Below are 21,609 nucleotides of genomic sequence, written 5' to 3'. Positions count from 1 at the left end.
GTTTAACAAAAGACATTGGAATGCACCTTCCCCTCGACTGAACTTGCATATTCCCTCTACATGTCTTTTGTTTGTCACATTGATATCACAGAAACAGGCAAGTTATGCTGAGTCGAGGGGAATGTGCATTTCGGAGTGCACAACAAGGGCGTCGATTTCTGGGAGGCAACATATCATTTCCCCCCCCCCCCCAAAAAAAAAAAAAAATCCCTTGATGTGGATATTTTCTCCTGCTTTATTCATAGGAAACTGTGTTCAAATATTTCAATCGAAGCGGACATCAGGTTGTTAAATTGCAATTCTGATCGTATGCAAATTCTCCCTCGCACGCCCTCCCCCTCTCGGTCCTTTCCCATATATACATAGTGCACATTCAGAATGGCATATTTCCGAACATTTCATCAAAAGTGTCCAACAGATCTGTCACTTTACTTCGAACGTCCAATTCACACCCTTCCCTTCATGCATTAATCATGGCTACATTTGGGGAATTGACAATTCTAAAAATGCAAAAGGGGACCCTACCCCCTGCGATCCTTCCATTGCTCGGTCCTCCTCCGGCAGACCTGGTACACTTTGGGGAATTTTCCGATTATTCCGTAAAAAGTATGCATCAGATCGTACTACATTAAATTCTCAGAAATGCAAGAGCTCTGACGTGTCGGATGGGGATACCCCTCCCGTCAACTTCTATTATACACTTCTTATTACACAGTGATGACGCACATGTGGAACGAGAGCTGAGATACCACGATTTATTCATACACATACCTGCGGATATTTATTTGTCTCACCTTTTTTTTTATATATATATATAAATGGCACGTGCCTGCTATGGTGCACAGAATGTCACTCCGCCACTGGCATCAGAATAGTATTTCATGGCTCTGTCAAAGTCGGAAACAGAAAAAAAAAAGAGAAATTAAAGGAGGTTCAATTTTCTTGTGTTTTGATACAGGAAAGTGTGATATCGTTCATAAACATTTCCATATTATTGAAGGACAGCGTTGTGCCATCGCTTTGAAACTAACAAAATAACCTTTGTCTATGTTTTGCAACTAGGATCTCTAGTGACGCCACAGCCTTGAAATTTGTTGCATCTAGATTACTACAACTCTGTTTGGAACATATGACCGCAATAGCATATAGGCCCTAGATGTGCAAACTTAATCTTTGGTCAGTGTTGAACACTGCGTTGCCATGGTACTAACTTTTTTTTTTTACTTAAAAGCATCCAAAATATTGTGGATTCAGCTAACTCCCTCAGTCTTTGAGCATTTAGCTTGAAATTTGGCACACCTCACCACTATGGTACGTGGATGTGCAAACTTAATCTTTTGTTAATGTTAATCAATGCGTTTCCATGGTAACAGCATATTTTGAATGAAAATCATACACAAATATTGTGGATTCAGGTAACTCCCTCAGTCTTTGAGCATTTGTCTTGAAATTTGACACATGCGACCACCATAGTACAGAAATATGCAAACTTCATATTTCATCATTGCTGAACAATGCGTTGCCATGGTAACAGTGTATTTTGAATGAAAATCACACAAACATTTTGATTCTCCTAACTCTCAGTTTTAGAGCATTTTGGTTTCAAATTTGGCACATGTTACCTCTACACTACGTAGATGTGCAAAAATTATCTTTGGTCAGTGTTGAAAATGTGTTGCCATGGTAACAGTATATTTTGAATGAAAATGATTCGCTAATATTGTGAATTTAACTAAGCCCATTAGCCTTTTAGCTTTTGACTTGAAATTTGGCACATGTGACGGCTATTATAATAGTTGTACATTTTTTTTTCCTTAATGAAAATCATAGAAATCGTCAGTCTATTTATCTTGCTCACTCAGTTTTTGAACACTTGACTTGAGATGTGGGACATGTGACTAACAGAGAGAAATACATTTATTCACTGTTGAAAAGTGCATTATCATGGTAACAATTTTTTCCCATTAAAAAGTAAAAAAAATAATAATAATAATCCTGGTTGACCTAATTCCCTCAGTTATGGATGGATGTATATCAATCACAGTGAGCATGGTGAGTGATATTTCTAGTTAAGTTTAATTTCAAAACAGATGTGTGTTATCCTTGTGCATGGGTTGTGTGTTTACGACTTCATATCATGTACATGTCCAGCAGGCGCACACGAATATTATGATATAAAAACTTTTAAGTCATTATACTATCATAACTATTTTATATCAATTATCGCATATGCATGTGCATTCTCGTATTCTTTATCAATCCACGCAAATCTTTTATTCTTATGTTTTCTTTTGTTGAACCAGCCTTTACCCAATTAAGTTATGCATTTAAATCTTATTCGGTCTGTCTGGTGATTTAATTTAAGTGTGTTTTTGTACTAATTTGTCTTTGTTAGAACGATGTAGAATGTATTTCTATTGACATCATTTTGATTGCAGAAATATGAACTTGGTTGCGTTGTGCTTTTTGCTATCTTACACTGCCAACATACCCTTGGCTCATTTCTTTGTAATGTCAGAAACAGAGTAGGTAAGGAAATGTGCATGAAGTAATTGGATTTGCAGTGCAGATGTATATTTTGTCTTTGTACAATATTATGTTTACAACTTGTTGCATCTGTATCAGGATTACTTACTTTTAATTGATTAACTAATTACTTTTGTGTGTTGCATGTTTAATAGTTGAAATGATTTTGTGTCGCGGGTAGTCATATTCTGTCTTTGTATTAAAAGTATAATGTTTGTTTGTTATTCGAGAATCAGATCAGACGTTTAAACACCTCAGTTTCCCATTAGCGATAGAAATTACTGTTTCAATTGATAATTAAAGGTAAAAGCTGACCAAATAGGTAATTATGTGTACACTTATCTTTCGATAACAGACAATGATATAGGATGAAAATATTTTTTATGAGTGTATGAGTGCATGAGTGTAATTATCGAGATATTTTGTCGGGGTTTTTTTTTTTTTCATTATTATACTGATATCAAGGTTTGTCGAAGAATAAGTCATGAATATTACAATCACATATACACTGTCACATACTATATATATATATATATATATATATATATATATATATATATATATAAAGAGACAGAGAGATAATGAAGACACAAATTGGTAATGCCTTTTTTTTTGCCAATAAAAAATGAGTTTATTCGACTCAAATTTTCGGCGTCCTACGCCTTCTTCAGGAATATTGTCAAGACTCCTGAAGAAGGCATATAGGACACCGAAAATTTCAGTCGAATAAACTCATGCTTTAATGGCCAAAAATGCATTACCAGTTAGTTTCTTCATTTCTTCGTGGAGCCAATACGTGAAATCTCAACATGTTTACATATATATATATATATATATATATATATATATATGTACATATGAAGAGAGAGAGAGAGAGAAAGAGACAAGTTACAAGGGATCTAAACTTCAGGCTATGATCTATACGCACTACAGATCCATGGGCACTATACGGGTATTTTAGGGTACTTTGAACAGCGGGCAATTCATTACACGAGGTAGATAAAACATGTACAAAAAATACACACAAACATGTATTATTGTGCTATGCTCATATCCCTGAGGTGAGGTCCGTCATCTTGGTATCTTAGTAGTCGTTTTATGACGATGTGATATGGTAAGACAGAGTGAGAGTAAGTCACTGGTTCTGTGTCTCTTGGTCAGTTGGTCACAGGGCACTTACGTAAACAATTAAATATACAATAATAAGTTGCGTATATCTGATTGTTTGTGGTCTATGCACTCAGCAAAAAGAAAGCAAACACTTTTTCGAGTTCATACTTTCCATAAAAGATTTTGAGGAAAATCAATGCATTATACAGTATATTCAAGGAAATTTAATTGGCTATCAAGCTAGTATGTTAATTCAAAGGGAAACTTTACACATGAGTGAACACATTCAATTTTGCCCTCCAAAGCCCAAAGTAAAAATTGCAAAATTTGACATGTTGTCTTTCATTTTGCAATGTCCTTCAAGATAATGAGAACAAAAAAAAAAAACAGTTTGACACAACGAGAGACATGAATGAAATAGCAAAAACAAGTTTTGTTCTCTTTATCTCTTGATAACCTCAAACAAAAGCAATGTGGGAAACTAATGGGGAAGAATAAGAATTTTCTGTCAATTCAATATTAAAACGACATACAGTAGGGAGTAATGGCATAAAGATGATTAAATAAACAGAATTTTTTTTTAATTTAATCTTTATTTAGTAATTTAAGGATTCAAGAGACATTTTGGAACCAAATATTATTTACAATTGTCCTAATTTGAAAACAAATTGACATTTCTACCCTTTTTGTTAATATTGCTTCTTCTCTTATTTCATTTGAATTTGGATTTTACCCAAGATTCTTCACTTTTCTCCCTTTTGGCCTTTATTGATATTTTGGGCTTCAAAGATATCATAGAGATCAAAGGTTCATTTTTGCAACTTAATTCATGTATCTAATTGTGTTTTCCATTTTATTAATCATAATCTTAAGTCCCGCAAGCTACATGTGTATGATTAAGTGATCTTAAGATCACAAGGCTTCAAGAGTGGGTAGAAGACATTAAAGTTCAGACACTTTTCAGAAAGTGATTATTTGTTTTATATCTTTGTGTAATGGAAAGAGTGCAATAGTTTTTTCCCCGACTCTTCTTTTATAACTGTCCACCGTCGACAATCGCGTGCTCTTTTTGCTATGGGTGCCCCTTTTAACAACTCTCACTGATGAGAATAAAATATTGAATTTTATACCAGTAGGCTGGGAACTTTTCCCATTCAAACATTTTATAGATTTTAATGACAGAGGCATCCCAGCGCAGCTGTAAAACATTATGTAAAAGCACCAATGTGGACTGACAGTGCTTTTCTACAAAGCATCACTTAGTCCTTGCTTTATGTCAATCAATGTTGTTGATCTCACTAAAGTACTCGTTGCATGAGTATCAAGGATAAAATAGGTAAAAGAAAACTCAGATTTCTGTTACACTCTTGAAATTTTCCTTTTAAAATGAAAATCATTTTGTTTTGCTCGTAGAGAGAGAAAAAAAAAATGTCTTGTGCAGATTATTGATTATTTGGTAGAATTGCCACTGGTGCGAGGATAGAGGTATCTGAGGAATATCTCAGATGCTATAGAATTTGAATAAAAGGAATCACAAATCTTCTGCCTGCGGGCGATATCTGTCTTCAAAGGCACTGCCTTTTATTCGGTGTTTGAAGAAAAGAAAGAAATAGCTAACTGTCTCCTAGCTAACACGGCTTGTTTTTTGTTTTGTTTTTTTCGTCCATCAGCTTTTGTGAACTTCCGTTTTTAGTGGGAACGCTATGGATAGAATTTTGCAAGCAGATAATAGATCACGAAGCCGGAGAGAGCTTGGCGGGGGAGGGGGGGGGGGGGGGGTAAGAGAGGCAACTCACGGATAAACACAGCCTGTTCATTCCTCCTAGTAAACACTTGAAATAGACTTTCAAAAAGTTTTTGCTTTACCCTTTTTATTTGCTCTGCTTGTATGTTTAGATGTGTTTTCATACGTTTGTTATTTGTATCTTTTTTTTTATTAATTCATCTGTTATTTTCTGTATATATTTTTTCAGTGTAACTTACTTAAGATATGAAATTATTTCGGTATATTCTACATACGCACACACAGTAATTCACACAAACATACACATAAACATACCAACACATATACGTTTACAACATACACACACGTCATATAGCATATTTTGTCGCTTGTCCAGGCACGCGACGATTCATATCGTCGAAATATCATAATTTGATATTAAACCAGTCAGTTGCTCGACCAAAGATGCAATAGCGGTAATTTAATAATTAAGATGATAATAAAAGAAACATCTAGAGTATCATAACACACACACAAAGTTTTAGTAAAGTTTTCTTTTCTTGTTATGTCTATATGGATGTGATGACGCAGACATGAACAATGTGGCAATTGTTGGAACAATCCGAAAATAACCGTAACGAAAAAAAAAAAAACAATGACAACACACAAATCCTTGGAAGTAAATTCTTGCTTAAGGTTGAAGCACGAGAAAATCGTTAAAAAATGCGTTATCATAGTGGAATCTACTTCATGCACAAGTGACGGTTGCTCTTTCGTAGTTCGCATATCTCCATATATGTATTGTGAGTAACCAAATTAGCTGAGACGACTTTTCATACGTAAAAATACAAAACAAAACTCAAACATTTCTATTCCTGAGCATGCGCACGAAACCCACGTGGTGTGGTACATTGCTTAATCATGCATAATCTGCTGCTTAGAGATTTGCGAGGACTTAGAGCGTGAGAGATTCTGCTGATTTGTCACTTGCATCGAGTTTTAAAACCTGCTGGACAATAATTCGACTGACAGTAAGGTAAGTTGGTCGTATAGGCCTACTAGGTTCTGGGCTATAGTATTAGGACCCAAACATAACAAGAGGTGTTAGGAAAAATGTCTCTTTTGATGATTTGTGGGTTCACGCTTCCTCACCGACGTCCAGTAAAGTTAATAAAAAAATTTCAAATGGTTGAAAAAAAAAAAAGAATACAAGCGGTTTGAAACCTGTACACTCTTAGGCTTTTGGTTTACAGTGTTCGGAATACTGTATTCAGCTGGCATATATAGACCTAGGTCGTTAGGCCTAGGTAGTGTATTCATTCGATTTATAAATCATTTGTATAATATTTGCATGTGCAAAGATGTCACAGCGCTAAGATCGTTTGGAAATTACACGGTTATTCAAAATCAAGCAGGAAAAACTGTGCTGTCTACCAAACTTTTTCCTTTTGAGTGTGTGTGTGTGTGTGTGTGTCTGTATTCCATAAGAGATCATCTATGTTAGAATGCAAGACGTGTTGTGTCTTATTCCACTCATACCCTCGTGAACACGCATGAGCTTAAAGATAATCCCCTATCACAGAGCAGAATACAGTATTGTTTTGCCTTGGTCTGCCGGTAGAGGCAAAATTGTTTGGAGATGTTTACATGAGTGGTAATTCTACGGAAAAATATAATGAATTATTGGCATGAATAAGGAGCATTTTACGATGAGAGAGATATGGTTGTACATGTCATATTGTAAATACTGCATTAACGTTGGTGTGAAAGTGCCTTCACTTTGGTTAATCACTTCCATTCTTACACGCTTAATTGTTACTTGAAATGCCTTAAACCTCCTTAAACATTTTGTAACACAAAGTTGAGAAACAATAAAATATAAGTAATTCATGAAATTCTCCACCATCAATATTGCTGCATGAGAACTGGCTTTGGCGCGAAATGCAGTAATCTATTTACTACTTGTGGTTATTTTGATAATACTTTAATTGAATGTTTTCTTCTGTTTCAATACGATTAGCATTAAGAGGTCAATTGAAAGCTAATGTGAGAAAATATAATACAGAAGTTGACCACACAAAATGTTTACTCATCTGTTACACCCGCAGATATCTGATGCGTACAATGAGTGGCAGCGTTGTCTTCGTAGCAACTTTTCTGGCCGTAGCAATCAGCGACGCACTGGCCACAGTGTTGCCCGAAACCCAACGAATGTCTTTAGAAGTCGTCACACTAGACCACGCCCTCCCGGTTACAAACGCCGATGCTGTACACGAAACAGGTGGCCGAGATACCACTGCACTCTCTACCAAAGATGAATGTAATACGTCTGCACTTGTTACTGACTGGTCGGAGGTTTCAGAGGCGCCGCAGTGGGTGTGGATCTTGAACTGGTCCTGGTCCATCATCCTTCAGTTGGTCTGCGCCCTGTTCGGTATGATTGGTAATAATTCTCTGGTCATCCTTGCCGTGATGAAGAGAAGAGACGCTAAACACACAACAGACATTTTCATCACAGTCCTAGCTGTCGCCGATCTATTCACCTCCATTTTTCTGATACCACATCCCGTTGCTGTGCGCGTCCCAAATTCAGTGCTCGGAACGATGTACTGCAAAGCAGTGTTCACCCGGTTACCAACTTGGCTGTCCATTCATGCGTCTGGATACACGTTGATGGGAATGTCATGTGCACGCTTGGTGGCGGTGGTAAGCCCGCTGCATTTCAAATCAGTCGTTACCCCGCGGGCAGTCTTCAAGTACATATGTGGAGCGTGGGTGTTCTCAGCTGTCCCTTTTCTCTACATTATCAACATGAACGTTATTAAGAATGCCTGTGTACTCGCAGGCAGTCATGTCGTTAGGATTCCCCTCTGGTGTTATCTCTTCACGCTTCGGATGGGCATTCCTACAGCCATTATGATAGTTACTCAAGTTTTGACCGCGTGCTCGCTCCATCTCCAATCGCGTCGCACCCGAGAAGCGCGCAGTGTAAAAGATGACTCAAAGGTGTCGTTTCACTACAAGTCGCGTAACCGAATCGTTCGGCTTACGTTCCTCATCGTCCTGGTTTATATCATGGCCCTGTGTCCTCATCATATTGCAACGGTTATTGCAGTTGTAAGAGGATCTCTGGCATCGTACATCAACGGTCCACTTCACAATTTCCTTTTCTTGCTGACGTTTTTGAACTCATGTGCAAATCCATTCTTTTATGCTGCCCAGTACCAAAAATTCCGTTCCGCAATTAAGAATCTTATCTCTTCATCTGATGACGAAGTGAATTACCCTATCTTTAACTGACTCAATATTTCGATTGCGTCAAAGAATTAATGTCAACTGGTACGCAATTATAAATTTTCATACCAAAGAAAAATGAACTCTGTGCATGATAGCGTTTGTCGACTTTCTTTGAATAGCTGTGATATTGACGCCGTATAACTAAAATCACATTGATTCTATGAAAATGTAATGCTGACAATCACAGTATTTTTACCAAACCACATTCACTTTTACCAAAGAATGATAGTTAAAGATAATATAAAGTTTTGGTACCTCAAAAGTTTCCCTGAGTTTCCTTCTCTTAGGTTGTGTTTCAGGTTAAAGCACTTTTTATATAACTAACACTGTGAGACTTACAGTGCTCTCATGTCCTAGTAATCATGCAATAATGGTTTCGTACAATACCTGTATATTGATTGTCGCGGTACCACGTCGAGTCAAACTCACGGCTCATTCGAATTTTTCAGAGCCCGCTCTGCTCCTGTACAAAACCATTATTGCATGATTACTAAGACATAAGAGCACTTTGGGGCGAGTAAGTCTCACAGTGTTAGTTATATGGAAGGTACTTTAACCTGAAACACAAACTAAGAAAAGGAAACTCAGAGAAACTTTTGAGGTACCAAAACTTTATATTATCTCTAATGGCTTGAACAGAAAATGAGTAGGCCTACTGTCCTAAAGAAAGTTTACTTTGGTATGGGAACTGATTTCCAGTTACCAATTTCGCATTTTTCTGTCTGATGCACAGCAATACTATAGAGATGATTACGTCTAAGACGTTAATGTGGGAATGAACATGTACTTCATTTTGTTAAATTCAATACTTGTACCTCAATTCGTTGAATTTATTTTCAAATTGAACGTTGTCATAGTTCCTGGTGCGTTGATTAATTACAAAGGTTAAAATTATTCTAGGATGGTCAAACGAAAGCTCACCAATGCGCTCCAAGTTCACTGATGTGTTTGCACTTACTGCGCCTCAGAATAGGCCACCTGATCGAAGGCGCATTACAAATGCTGTACTTATTATTATCATCATTATACTCCCACCCGCACATAGTGTGTAGGGGGTATATAGGAATCAATCTGACGTCGGGTGGCCGGTCGGTTGCAAAATCTTGTGGATCGAACTACTCTCTGATTTTTTGAGCAAAATCGACTCCAAATTTGGCATGTGTGACCGCTATCAAAGATTTACACGCCTTTTTCGCTAATATTGCATAATGCGTTGCCATGGCAACGGCAAAGTTTCGTAAAAAGTTGTGGATTGAACTACTTTTTCATTTTTTGAGCGATTAACTTCAAATTTGGTATGTGTGACCGCTATCGCAGGCAGATGTGGAAGACACATTTTTTTCATGTGTATTTCATAATGCGTTGCTATGGCAACGGCAGACTTTCATAAAAGTCTAACAAAATGTTGTGGATGGAACTACTCTCTTAGTTTTGTAGCAATTTAGGTTGAATTTGGGATATGCGATCAATGTAATGTGTAGTTATGCAAAACACCTTTGATGTGTGCGTTAATGAATCTGTTGCTATGGCAACAGCAGTCTTTTTTTTTACCAATCATACAACAATGTGTGGATTAAACTAACTCCTTCAGTCTTTAGGCATTTGGCTTGAAAATTGGCACATGTGACCACTATGGTACGTAGATGTGCATACTTACTCTGTTGTCTGTGTTTATCAATGCGTTGCCATGGTAACATCATAGTTTGAATGAAAATTATACGAAAATATTGTGGATTCAGTTAACTCCCTCAGTCTTAGAGCATTTGACTTGAAATTTGGCACAAGTGACCACACAGTACATAGATGTGCAAACTTAGTCATTCGACAGTGTTGATCGATGTGTTGCCATGGTAACAGCAAACTTTGAATGAAAAGCATACAAAAATATTGTGGATTTGACTAACTCCCTCAGTCTTAGAGCATTTAGCTTCAAATTTTGGCACATATGACCATCATAGCATATAGATGTGCAAACTTAATCTTTCATTAGTGTTGAACAATTCGTTGCCATAGTAGCAACATTTTTCACCAAAAAGCATATCGAGATATTGTGGATTCGGCTAACTCCCTCGGTCTTTGAGCATTTATCTTGAAATTTGGCACACCTGACCACTATGGTACGTAGATGTGAAAACTTAACCTTTGGTTACCGTTGATCAATGCGTTTCCATGGTAACAGCATATTTTGAATGAAAATCATACACAAATACTGTGGATTCAGGTAACTCTCTCAGTCTTTGAGCACTTGGCTTGAAATTTGGCACATGCAACCACAATAGTACAGAGATACGCAAACTTCATATTCCATCATTTTCAATGTTGAACAATGTGTTGCCATGGTAACAGAGCATTTGAATGAAAATGATACAAACATTTCTATTCTAACTCTCTCCGTTTTAGAGCATTTGGCTTCAAATTTGGCACATGTTACCTCTACATTACCTACATGTGCAAAAATTATCTTTTGTCAATGTTGAAAATCTGTTGCCATGGTAACAGTATATTTTGAATGAAAATTATACATTAGTATTGTGAATTCAATTAAGCCCCTCACCCTTTTAGCATTTGACTTGAAATTTGGCACATGTGACGGCTATGATATATAGTTGAGCAAACTTAATTTTTTTAATGACCAACATTGTGTTGCCATGGTAACACAATTCTTAATGAAAACCGTAGAAATCGTCAGTTTATTCATCTTGCTCACTCTGTTCTTGAGCACTTTAACTTGAGGTCTGGGACATGTGACTAACAGTGAGCAATACATTTATTCACTGTTTAACAGTTGGTAAATGTTTTTTTCCAATAATTCCCTCAGTTGTGGGTAGGGGTATATTAATCACAATGAGTGATAGTTCCAGTTCTTGTTATTATTGTTATTATCATTATTATTACTTTTGCCTTATCTATGTCATGTTATGATGAGCTATGACATGTATGTACTCAGAGTTAATTTTCCACGCCTTCTGGCTTTGCAATGGCTTCAGCCACTTAAGATAAGAAATACTTGTCACTTTACTTCACGTGACGTGTTAGGAAAATTTGGAGTAGACAGCAAGGGCGTCGATTCCTGGGAGGAAACATATCATCCCCCCTCCCAAAAAAAAGTCTCTTGATGTGGATATTTTGTTCCTTTTCTTTTCACGGGAAACTGTCCAAATATTTCACCCGAAGTGGGCATCTCTGATCGTATACAAATTCTCCCTCGCACCCCCCATCCTTTCCCATAGACTTAGTACACTTTCAGAATTGCAAATTTCCGAATATTTCATCAAAAGTGTCCAACAGATTTGTCACTTCACTTCGAACGTCCTCGTATGGGAAAGGTTTGGAACACCCCATTTGGGCCATCTCTCACCCTTCCCTGTTATATTATCCTTTCCTTCATGTATTAGTCATGGCTACATTTTGGGAATTGACCATTTAATTGTAAAAACTTTAAAAGCTCCCTCGAATGGGAGGGGTAACCTACCACCTGCGATCCTTCCCTTGCTCGGTCCTCCTCCGGCAGACTTGGTATTCCACAAAAAGTGTGTATCAGATCGTACTACTAGTACTTCAATAATTCTAAGAAATGCAAGAGATCCAACTTGTCTTCCAAGTTTTTGCGCCCTTACTCCCTAAATGTAATTTGAAGTTTGTGTTGACAGAAAATTCTTATTCCCCCTTTAAGTTTCCCACTTTGATTTCATTTCAGGTTATAAAGAGATAAAGAGAACGAAAACTTATTTTTGCTATTTCATTCATGTCTCTCATTGTACTAAACTGGTCGTTTGTTATCATTGTTATCTTAAAAGGGCATTTGCAAATGAAAGACAATATGTCATTCTTTGCATTCTTTTTATTTTTGCACCTTGGAGGACAAAAACAAATATGTTCAATCATGCGTATAATTTTTTTCCTTTATATTTACCTATACTAGGTTGATAGCCAATGAAATTACCTTCAATATGGTATATGATACGTTGATTTTCATCAGAATCTTCTACGAAAATTATGAACTCAAATAAGTGTTAACTTCTTCTTTTTTTTTTCTTTTTTTTTTCTTTTTTTTTTGTTGTTGCTGAGTGTACGTGTATATGAACAAGAGCTATATATAAGGGATCTAAACTCCAAGCTGTGATCTAGGCACTACAGGTCTATAGGTATCTTACGGGCAGTTTAGAGTACTATAAACAGCGAGCAATAATATTATTAAAAATGATGCCCCCTTTTTCAGTTCAACCAAACAGAGTGCCGCTTTTAACAGCTTTCACTCAAGAGAATATCTATGTTTTTATAACAGTATGCCGCAATTTTCAGCGGTTTCTCCCATTTAAGCATCATATACATACATATATTTCAATGACAGATGTTGCATCCCGGCGCAGCTGTAACATAATGTTCAGACACCAGTGTCGAGTGACAATGCTTTTTAAAGCATCACTTTGTCCTTGCTTTCCTTGACATATAATATGTCATTCAATGTTATTGATCTCAGGAAAGAACTCGTAGCATGAAGATGAAGGGGACAAATAGGAATTAGTAAACTGAAATTTCAAGGTCAATTACACTCTTCAAAATGTCATTTTTAAAGGAAAATCATTTTGTCTTGCTCAAGAAGAGCGAGAGAGAGAGAGAGAGAGACTCTGGTGGAGATTATCGATTTTTCGTGTTATCACTGTCTTGTGCGAAAATAGAGGTATCTGGGAAATAATATCAATGCCATAATAGCATTTGAAGAAAAGGAATCACAAATCTTCTGCATGTGAGCGATATCTGTCTTCAAAGGCACTGCTTTTTATTCGGAGTTTGAGGAAAAGAAAGATATAGCTAACTGTCTCCTATCACAGCGTTTGTGAACGTCCGTCGTATTAATGGGAACGCTATGGAGAGAATCGATTTAGAGTTTGCAAGCAGATAATAGATCACGAGGCTGGAGAAAGTTAGGGGGAAAAGTCTCGGAGAAACACATTGTGTCTATTCCTCCTGGTAAACTTTCAAAAAAATTGTTTGGTTGGTTTTTTTCCCCCCCTTTTTTTTTTGCTTCTGTGTTTAGATGTGTTTCTATACTTCTGTTATTTCTTATTTTTTATCTGGTTTTCATTTATTTATCTGTTATTTTCTGTATTTTTCAGTGTAACTTATTTTAGATATGAAGTTATTTCGGTATGTTGTACACACTAAAGCGCACATAGTCATTCACACAAACATACACACTAACCCAATACATATACGTTTGCAACATACACATACCACATATAGTGTAATCGTCGCTTTTCCAGGCACGTGACAATACATCGAAATATCGCAATTTGACATTTCCCTTTAAAATGCAATACACCCGTCAGTTGCTCGAACAAAGATACAATAGCGGTAATTCAATGATTAAGATGATAATAAAAGAAATATATAGAGTATCATGACATACACACAAAGTTTTAGTAAAGTTTTCTTTTCTTTTTCTATCTAAGTATAGGTGTGATGACGCAGACATACCATGAGGCAAATGTTGGCACAATCCGAAAATAACCGTAAAAAAAAATTAAAACACACAAATCCTTGAAGTAGATTCTTGCTTAAGGTTGAAACACGAGAAAATAGGATTATATCTGCGTAATCATAGTGGAATCTACTTTATGCACATGTGACGGTTGCTCTTTCGTAGTTCGCATAGTATTATGTTTTGTAAGTAGCCCAATTAGCTGAGGCGACTTTTTCTGGGAACACGTACCTGGTCTTATGGACCTTTCCCATTTTGTTGAATTGAGTTGAATTGAATTGAATGGAATTGAATTGAACAGGTTTTATTAAAAATCATGTCTGGCAGCCAAGGGCTGAATCGCACATGTTTTACAATCATAGTTATAAAAACAGACAGATTATTTCGGTGCTCTGTACAAACAATGATATAAAGACATGATACAAAAAAAAAAATATTACAGTGGTCACATGTGGTAAATCACAAGAAGTGATCAATCTATGAGGGTACCAGCCTAATCAATTCTAAAATTGCTTTTACAAAAACGAAAAAAAAAAAAAGAGAGATAAAAATTATCCTGTTATTATGGCAACACTACTCGACACTGAATTAAAAAAAAAAAAAAATCATTACTATTAAAACTGATAATGAAATCCGTGAGGGTACCAGCCCAATCAATACTCAGATTACTTTATCCAAAAAAAAATAAAAAATAAAAAAGAAATGAGGAAAAGGAAAAAAAAAATCACTGTTAACATATCATTACACAGCTAGTCATTGAAAAAAAATGCCGTTGCTATTTCATCTACATATATCGATTTTGATTTAAACAAAAAAAGATAAAATTTTCACACCTGCATATCACATTTATCACATGGGCCAAATTTCCATAAAATGAACATTTCTTTCTTTTTTTTTTCAACAATTATCATCATGGCAGCTCGTCATTCAACATAAATAAAACATATTTTTAGGCCTACATGTCAAAAAACTATATCCATCAGAAAAATTAAATCTCAAATCAAAATCTGAGATTAAAAAAAAAAGATCAACTCAATCCACACTCATTGATTTTCTTTATAAAAAATGCGGTTACCATAACAACACTATATTCGAAATTAAAAAAGAGAAGCAAAATCTACCCGTATCTGCTATAACAATCATGAAAAATATGGCTAAAAAACTGATAAAATCCGTTAAATCCTCACTATTATTTCATATATACCAAATATCCGGTCATTTAATACTCAAATCCGCAACATATTTTTCTGTTACAAATAATACCATATCACAAACAACACAGGCAAATAAACTGATGAACAAACAGCCGGAAAACATACTTTAGAAGCTACTTATACAGATGTATAAAAACTTCTAATCTTTATTATTCAGTAGATTAGTGAAATATGATATTGCACTGTCCTGAAACCGATTTGTTTTACATTTGTATTGCTGGCACATTGTGTTCAAACGCAATGTGTATTGATGCCCTTGGTGTTTATCAGGGAGCCAGTGAGAGACGAGTGGGTTATCAACCATGCGACAAGCAAATTTTAGACTCAGCTGTCTTCTCCTGTCGGCTAAAGTGCCCAACTTACAGGTTTCAAGAGCTGTAATGTACGATGTGTAATTTTTGCCTAATATCATTCTGCAGGCTCTTTTCTGAATCATTTCAAGCTGACTTTCAAGTTTCTTTGTGAGGGAGCCACTGAAAACTGGGCAACCATATTCAAGAACAGGAGGTATGTATCCTGGGTATACAGTAACTAAATCAGCTGTGGGGAGGTTAAAACGTTTGAGGGAGCGAAGCATGCATAACTTTTTGTTGCACTTTTTTAGGACCTGAGTAACATGACCATCCCATTTCAAGTTTGACTGAATCACAACACCTAATATCCTTGTCTGGGTGACAGTACCTAGTTCAACGTCTGCAATGGACAAAGCATTACACGCAGAGGAGGGTTTTACAGAAAGATATTGTCATTGAGGGGTTCTCTCAATCAAAGTCATATCATCTACATACTTTAAATGCTGGACTGGCACATTTGAACATGCATCATTGATCATTATCAGAAATAAAATTGGCCCAAGTTTAGTGCCCTGGGGGACACCTGCATTTATGTTTTTCCAGTCCGATAGCTTTCCATGGTACTGAACACACTGAGAACGAAATTCAAGAAAACTCACGATCCAAGAAACAAGGCAGGGTCTTACACTCATGTCATTTGTTATACATATATGCCCATCAGTGTTTGTCGGCGGGGGGGGGGGGGGATTCCTGAGCATGCGCACGAAACCCACGTGGTATGGTACATTGCTTAATCATGCATAAGCTGCTGCTCAGAGATTTGCCAGGACTTAAGAGCGTGAGAGATCCTGCTGATTTCTCACTTGCAAAACCTGCTGGACAATTCGACTCAGAGTAAGGTAAGTTGGCCGTATGCCTACTAGGTTCTAAGTTAGTATCAAGACCCAAACATTACAAGCGCTGTTAGGAAAATGGCTCTTACGATGATTTCTAATTTTGCGCTTGGTCACCGACTTCGGTTAAAGGTCATAAAAAATCATCTTTCGAGTTTCAAATGTCTAAAAAAAATGCAAGCGGTTTGAGACCTTACACTCTTTGGCTTTTTCTTTATATATAGTGCTTGGGATACCGTATACAGCTGGCATATATAGACCTAGGTAGGGTATTATAGGCCTAATCGGTAGCGTATACATTCGATTTAAATTATTTGCACAATATTTGCATGTGCAATGATGTCACAACGCTAAGATCGGTTTCAAATGACGCGATATATAAAATCAAGTAGTAAAATTGTGCTGTCTGCCCAACTTTTTTTTTTCCATTTGAGTGTGTGTGTGTGTGTGTGTTGTGACGTGTTGTGTCTATATTCCACGTATGCCCTCGTTAACACGCATGAGCTTAAAGATACTCCCCTTTCACAGCGCAGAAAACAGAATTGTGTTTGCTTTGTCTGTCGGTGGAGTCAAAATTGTTTGGAGATGTTTACATGAGTGGTAATTCGACGGAAAATTATTGTAAATTATTGGCATGAATAAGGAGCATTTTACAATGAGAGAGATCTAGTTTTACATGTCATATTGTTAGTATTGCATTAACATTGATGTGAAGGTGCCTTCACTTTAGTAAATCACTTTCATTTTTTTTTTTGTTATTACTTGAAATGCCTTAATCCTTAAACATTTTGCAACACAAAGTTGAGACACAATAAAATGCAATAAGTAATTCATGAAATTCTCCACCATCGATATTACTGTAACATGGGAACTGGCGAGTGGGTTTGGCTGGAAATGCTATTATCTATTTACTACAGGTGATTATTTTGAAAATTCTGTACTTAAATGTTTTCGTCTGTTTCAATACAACTTGCAGCAAGATGTCAATAAAAGCTAATGTGAGACAATAAAATACAGAAGTGGATGACACAAAATGTTTATTCATCTGTTATCCCCACAGATGTATCTGATGTGTACAATGAGTGGCAGCGTTGTCTTCGTAGCAACTTTTCTGGCCGTAGCAATCAGCGATGCACTAGCCACAGTGTTGCCCGAAACCCAACGAATGTCTTCAGAAGTCGTCACACTACACCACGTCCTCCCGGTAACCAATGCCGCTGGTATACACGAAACAGGTGGCCGAGATGCCACGGCGCTCTCTACCGAAGATGAACATACGTCCACACTTGCTACTGACTGGTCGGATGTGCCAGAGGCGCCGCAGTGGGTGTGGATCTTAAAATGGTCGTGGTCCACCATCCTTCAGTTAGTCTGTGCACTGTTTGGTATGATTGGTAATTCTCTGGTCGTCGTTGCCATGATGAAGAGAAGAGGTGCTAAACACACGACGGACATCTTCATCACAGCCCTAGCCGTCGCCGATTTATTCACCTCCATTTTTCTGATACCTCATCCCGTTGCTGTGCGCGTACCTAACTCATTGCTGGGAACGATTTACTGCAAACTGGTGTACAACCACTTACCAACTTGGCTTTGTATTCATGCGTCTGGATACACGTTGATGGGAATGTCATGTGCACGTTTGGTGGCAGTGATAAGCCCGCTGCATTTCAAATCAGTCGTTACTCCGCGGGCAGTCTTCAAGTACATCTGCGGGGCATGGGTGTTCTCAGCTGTACCTTTTCTTTACAGCATCAACATGTATGTTATTAACAACGCCTGTATAGTCACAGGCAGTCATATCGTTAGGATTTTCCTTTGGTGCTATCTCTTCACGCTTCGGGTGGGCATTCCTACAACCATTATGATAGTTACTCAAGTTTTGACCGCGTGCTCGCTCCATCGCCAATCGCGTCGCACCCGAGAAGCGCGCAGAGTAAAAGATGACTCAAAGGAGTCGTTTCACGACAAGGCGCGTAACCGAATCGTTCGGCTTACGTTCCTCATCGTCCTGGTTTACATTATTGCCCTGTGTCCTCACCATACTGCAACGATTATTGCTGTAGCAAGTGGATCTCTGTCATCGTTCGTCAACAGTCCACTTCACGATTCCCTTTTCTTGCTGACCTTTTTGAATTCATGTGCAAATCCATTCATTTATGCTGCCCAGTACCCCAAATTCCGTTCCGCAATTAAGAATCTTATCTCTCCATCTGATGACGAAGTGAATTACCCTATCTTTAATTAATTCGTTCGATTGCGCAAAAAAAATAGTCTTAACTGTCAGCCAATTCTAAACTTTCGTATTACAGAAAAATAGACTCAATGCATTGCGTTTGTCGACTTTCTATAAACAGTAACTGTGATATTGACGCCGTATAACTAAAATCACTTTTTTATTTTTTTATCTTTTTTATTTTGCATTTCAGACCGATTCCGTGAAAATTTAATGCTGACATTGACAGTATTTGTACCAAACCACATGCACTTTCACCAAAGAATGATAGTTACTAGCGTGAGTAGAAACTGAGTAAACCTACTGTCCTGTAAAATGTTTACCTAGGTTTGAGAACTGATTTGCAGTTATCAATTCGCATTTTTCTTTATGATGCGCAACAATACCATTGAGGTAATTAGTCTAAGACGTTAATGTGGGAATGAACATGTACTACATTAACAGTGAAAGTTTATCTAATTCGCTGAATTTATTTTCAAATCAAACGTTGTAAATTGTAATAGTTCCTGGTGTGCTGATTAATTACAAAGGTTAACAATTTTAGAATGTCCAAACGAAGGCTCAGCAATGAGCTCTAATTTCACTCATGCTTTTGCACATATCTACTGCGCCTCAGAATAGGCCACTAGATTGATGGCGCATTATAATGTTGTACTTTTCATCATTTCTTTTATTATTATTGTCATTATTATTATCATTATTATTGTCATTATTATTATTATTATCATTATTATTATTATCATTATTACTTCGCTTATCTATGTTACCATGCTATGATGAACTATGACACGTATGTACCCAGAACTAATTCTCCACGCCTTCTATAGCTTTGCTTGCATGGGAGTCACCGTTTGTGTTACTTTATTGATTTGTGTTAATTTATGATACCCTCAACATCACTTATGCGCTGAAACGAATGTCTAGAAACATTCCATGTATTTTTAATATTTTTTCTTTCAATTTTCTTCAGATTACTTGGGAACACCCATAAGAAATCCTTCCAAACATTGCCAAACCAATATTTCTCTTGTGACCTCATCTGTCAATCATTGCTAAAGTACTGAAATGTTTGACAAAAGACATTGGAATGCACCTTCCCCTCGACTGAACTTGCATATTCCCTCTACATGTCTTTTGTTAGTCACATTGATATCACAGAAACAGGCAAGTTACGCTGAGTCGAGGGGAATGTGCATTTCGGAGTGCACAACAAGGACGTCGATTTCTGGGAGGCAACATATCATTTCCCTCCCCCCCCCCCCAAAAAAAAAAAAAAAATACCTTGATGTGGATATTTTCTTGCTTTATTCATAGGAAACTGTCCAAATATTTCAATCGAAGTGGGCATCAGGTTGTTAAATTGCAATTCTGATCGTATGCAAATTCTCCCTCGCACGCCCTCCCCCAATCGGTCCTTTCCCATAGACTTAGTACTTTTTTTTATTGAAAGGTTTATTTATTCATATCACATCTCGTAGCCCAAGGACTACATAATTGCCTATAATATTACATAAAATATATACATACAAATTCAAACATTCAGACAGGTACAGAATAAAGCATTTGCACGTGTGATAGAAATGAGTGGAAAAATATCCTAAGTACAAAATTCAATAAGTTGAGCATTATCCGATATATATCATGCAAAATAAGAACGTATTCCACATTTGTCAAAACAAGCAGAACTATGTAAAAAAATGTTGTGACTGGTTTGCCTCTACTCCAATAAAACTACAAAACATACACAAGACATCAGGTTTGCATGACTGATGATAACCAAAAGTAAAATAAAAATGTGATTGCACAAGCCCAATATAAGTATATCAATTGTTTTTTATATTTCATAACCAAATTTTATTCTAATAACTAAATTATCACATGAAACATATACCCTAGCACTCTCACCGCCCCCTACAAAACCCTATGACCCACATTATTCTTTAAACATCATCCAAAATAAATAACAACATCTAATTCACAAAATAGTTCCTCTAACTGTCCAAAAATATACATTAAAATTTCAGATTTTTCCATTCAAAATTGCAGATTTATGGAAAAAATAACGTTATCGGAGTGATTCTCAAAATAAGTATCAATACGGAAGAGATCTGGAGTAGAGATACGAGAGGGAAAGAGGGAGAAGGAGAGATAAAGATAAGAATAAGTAGGTATGTGTATACGAGACATATACAGGTATGCACAATACACACAAATACATAGTCATTTGCATGTACAATGTACGAACCTTTGTATAAGGGGGGCAGTGTTAAAGAAATAACATATTCATGTACTGCGTAACTTTCTCAGTAAAATACATATCATGAGCCACACATACTTTTTAATGGATATTGAGAAAATAGAAAAGTACTTGGTAATAAACAGCACCATAATCAGAAAAGAGGCCCCATCAAAATAATAACATCAGTGAAAACTTTCGCCTACCGAAGCAGATGGGAAGGACAAGGCAAAGTAGATGAAAAAAGGGTCTAGCAGATATTTGGATGTGTATATAATACATACATATACAGGTATACACATACATACATACTTACACAGACATATGCATGTATACATAAATACAGACGTTCGTATGGGGTGCAGAATAAAAAAAAAAATGACTAATTTATACCCTATTTAACTTTCACAATAATACATATCATACATATCGTGGACCGCACATATAAAATTTGCAACGATAAAAAGGTACAGCAACGTCATAGGGAAGGTGGCCCCATCAAAAAAAGAACAGAGTTAATGAAAGCTTTCACCTGGTAGAGCAGATGGGAAGAACAGGGTAGAATGGGTAAAAGAGGGGTCTGGTAGAGATAGAAAGGG

Source organism: Diadema setosum, chromosome 14 (genome assembly GCF_964275005.1).
Source record: "Diadema setosum chromosome 14, eeDiaSeto1, whole genome shotgun sequence".
Taxonomy (NCBI): domain Eukaryota; kingdom Metazoa; phylum Echinodermata; class Echinoidea; order Diadematoida; family Diadematidae; genus Diadema; species Diadema setosum.
Note: the sequence above shows the minus strand (reverse complement) of the source record.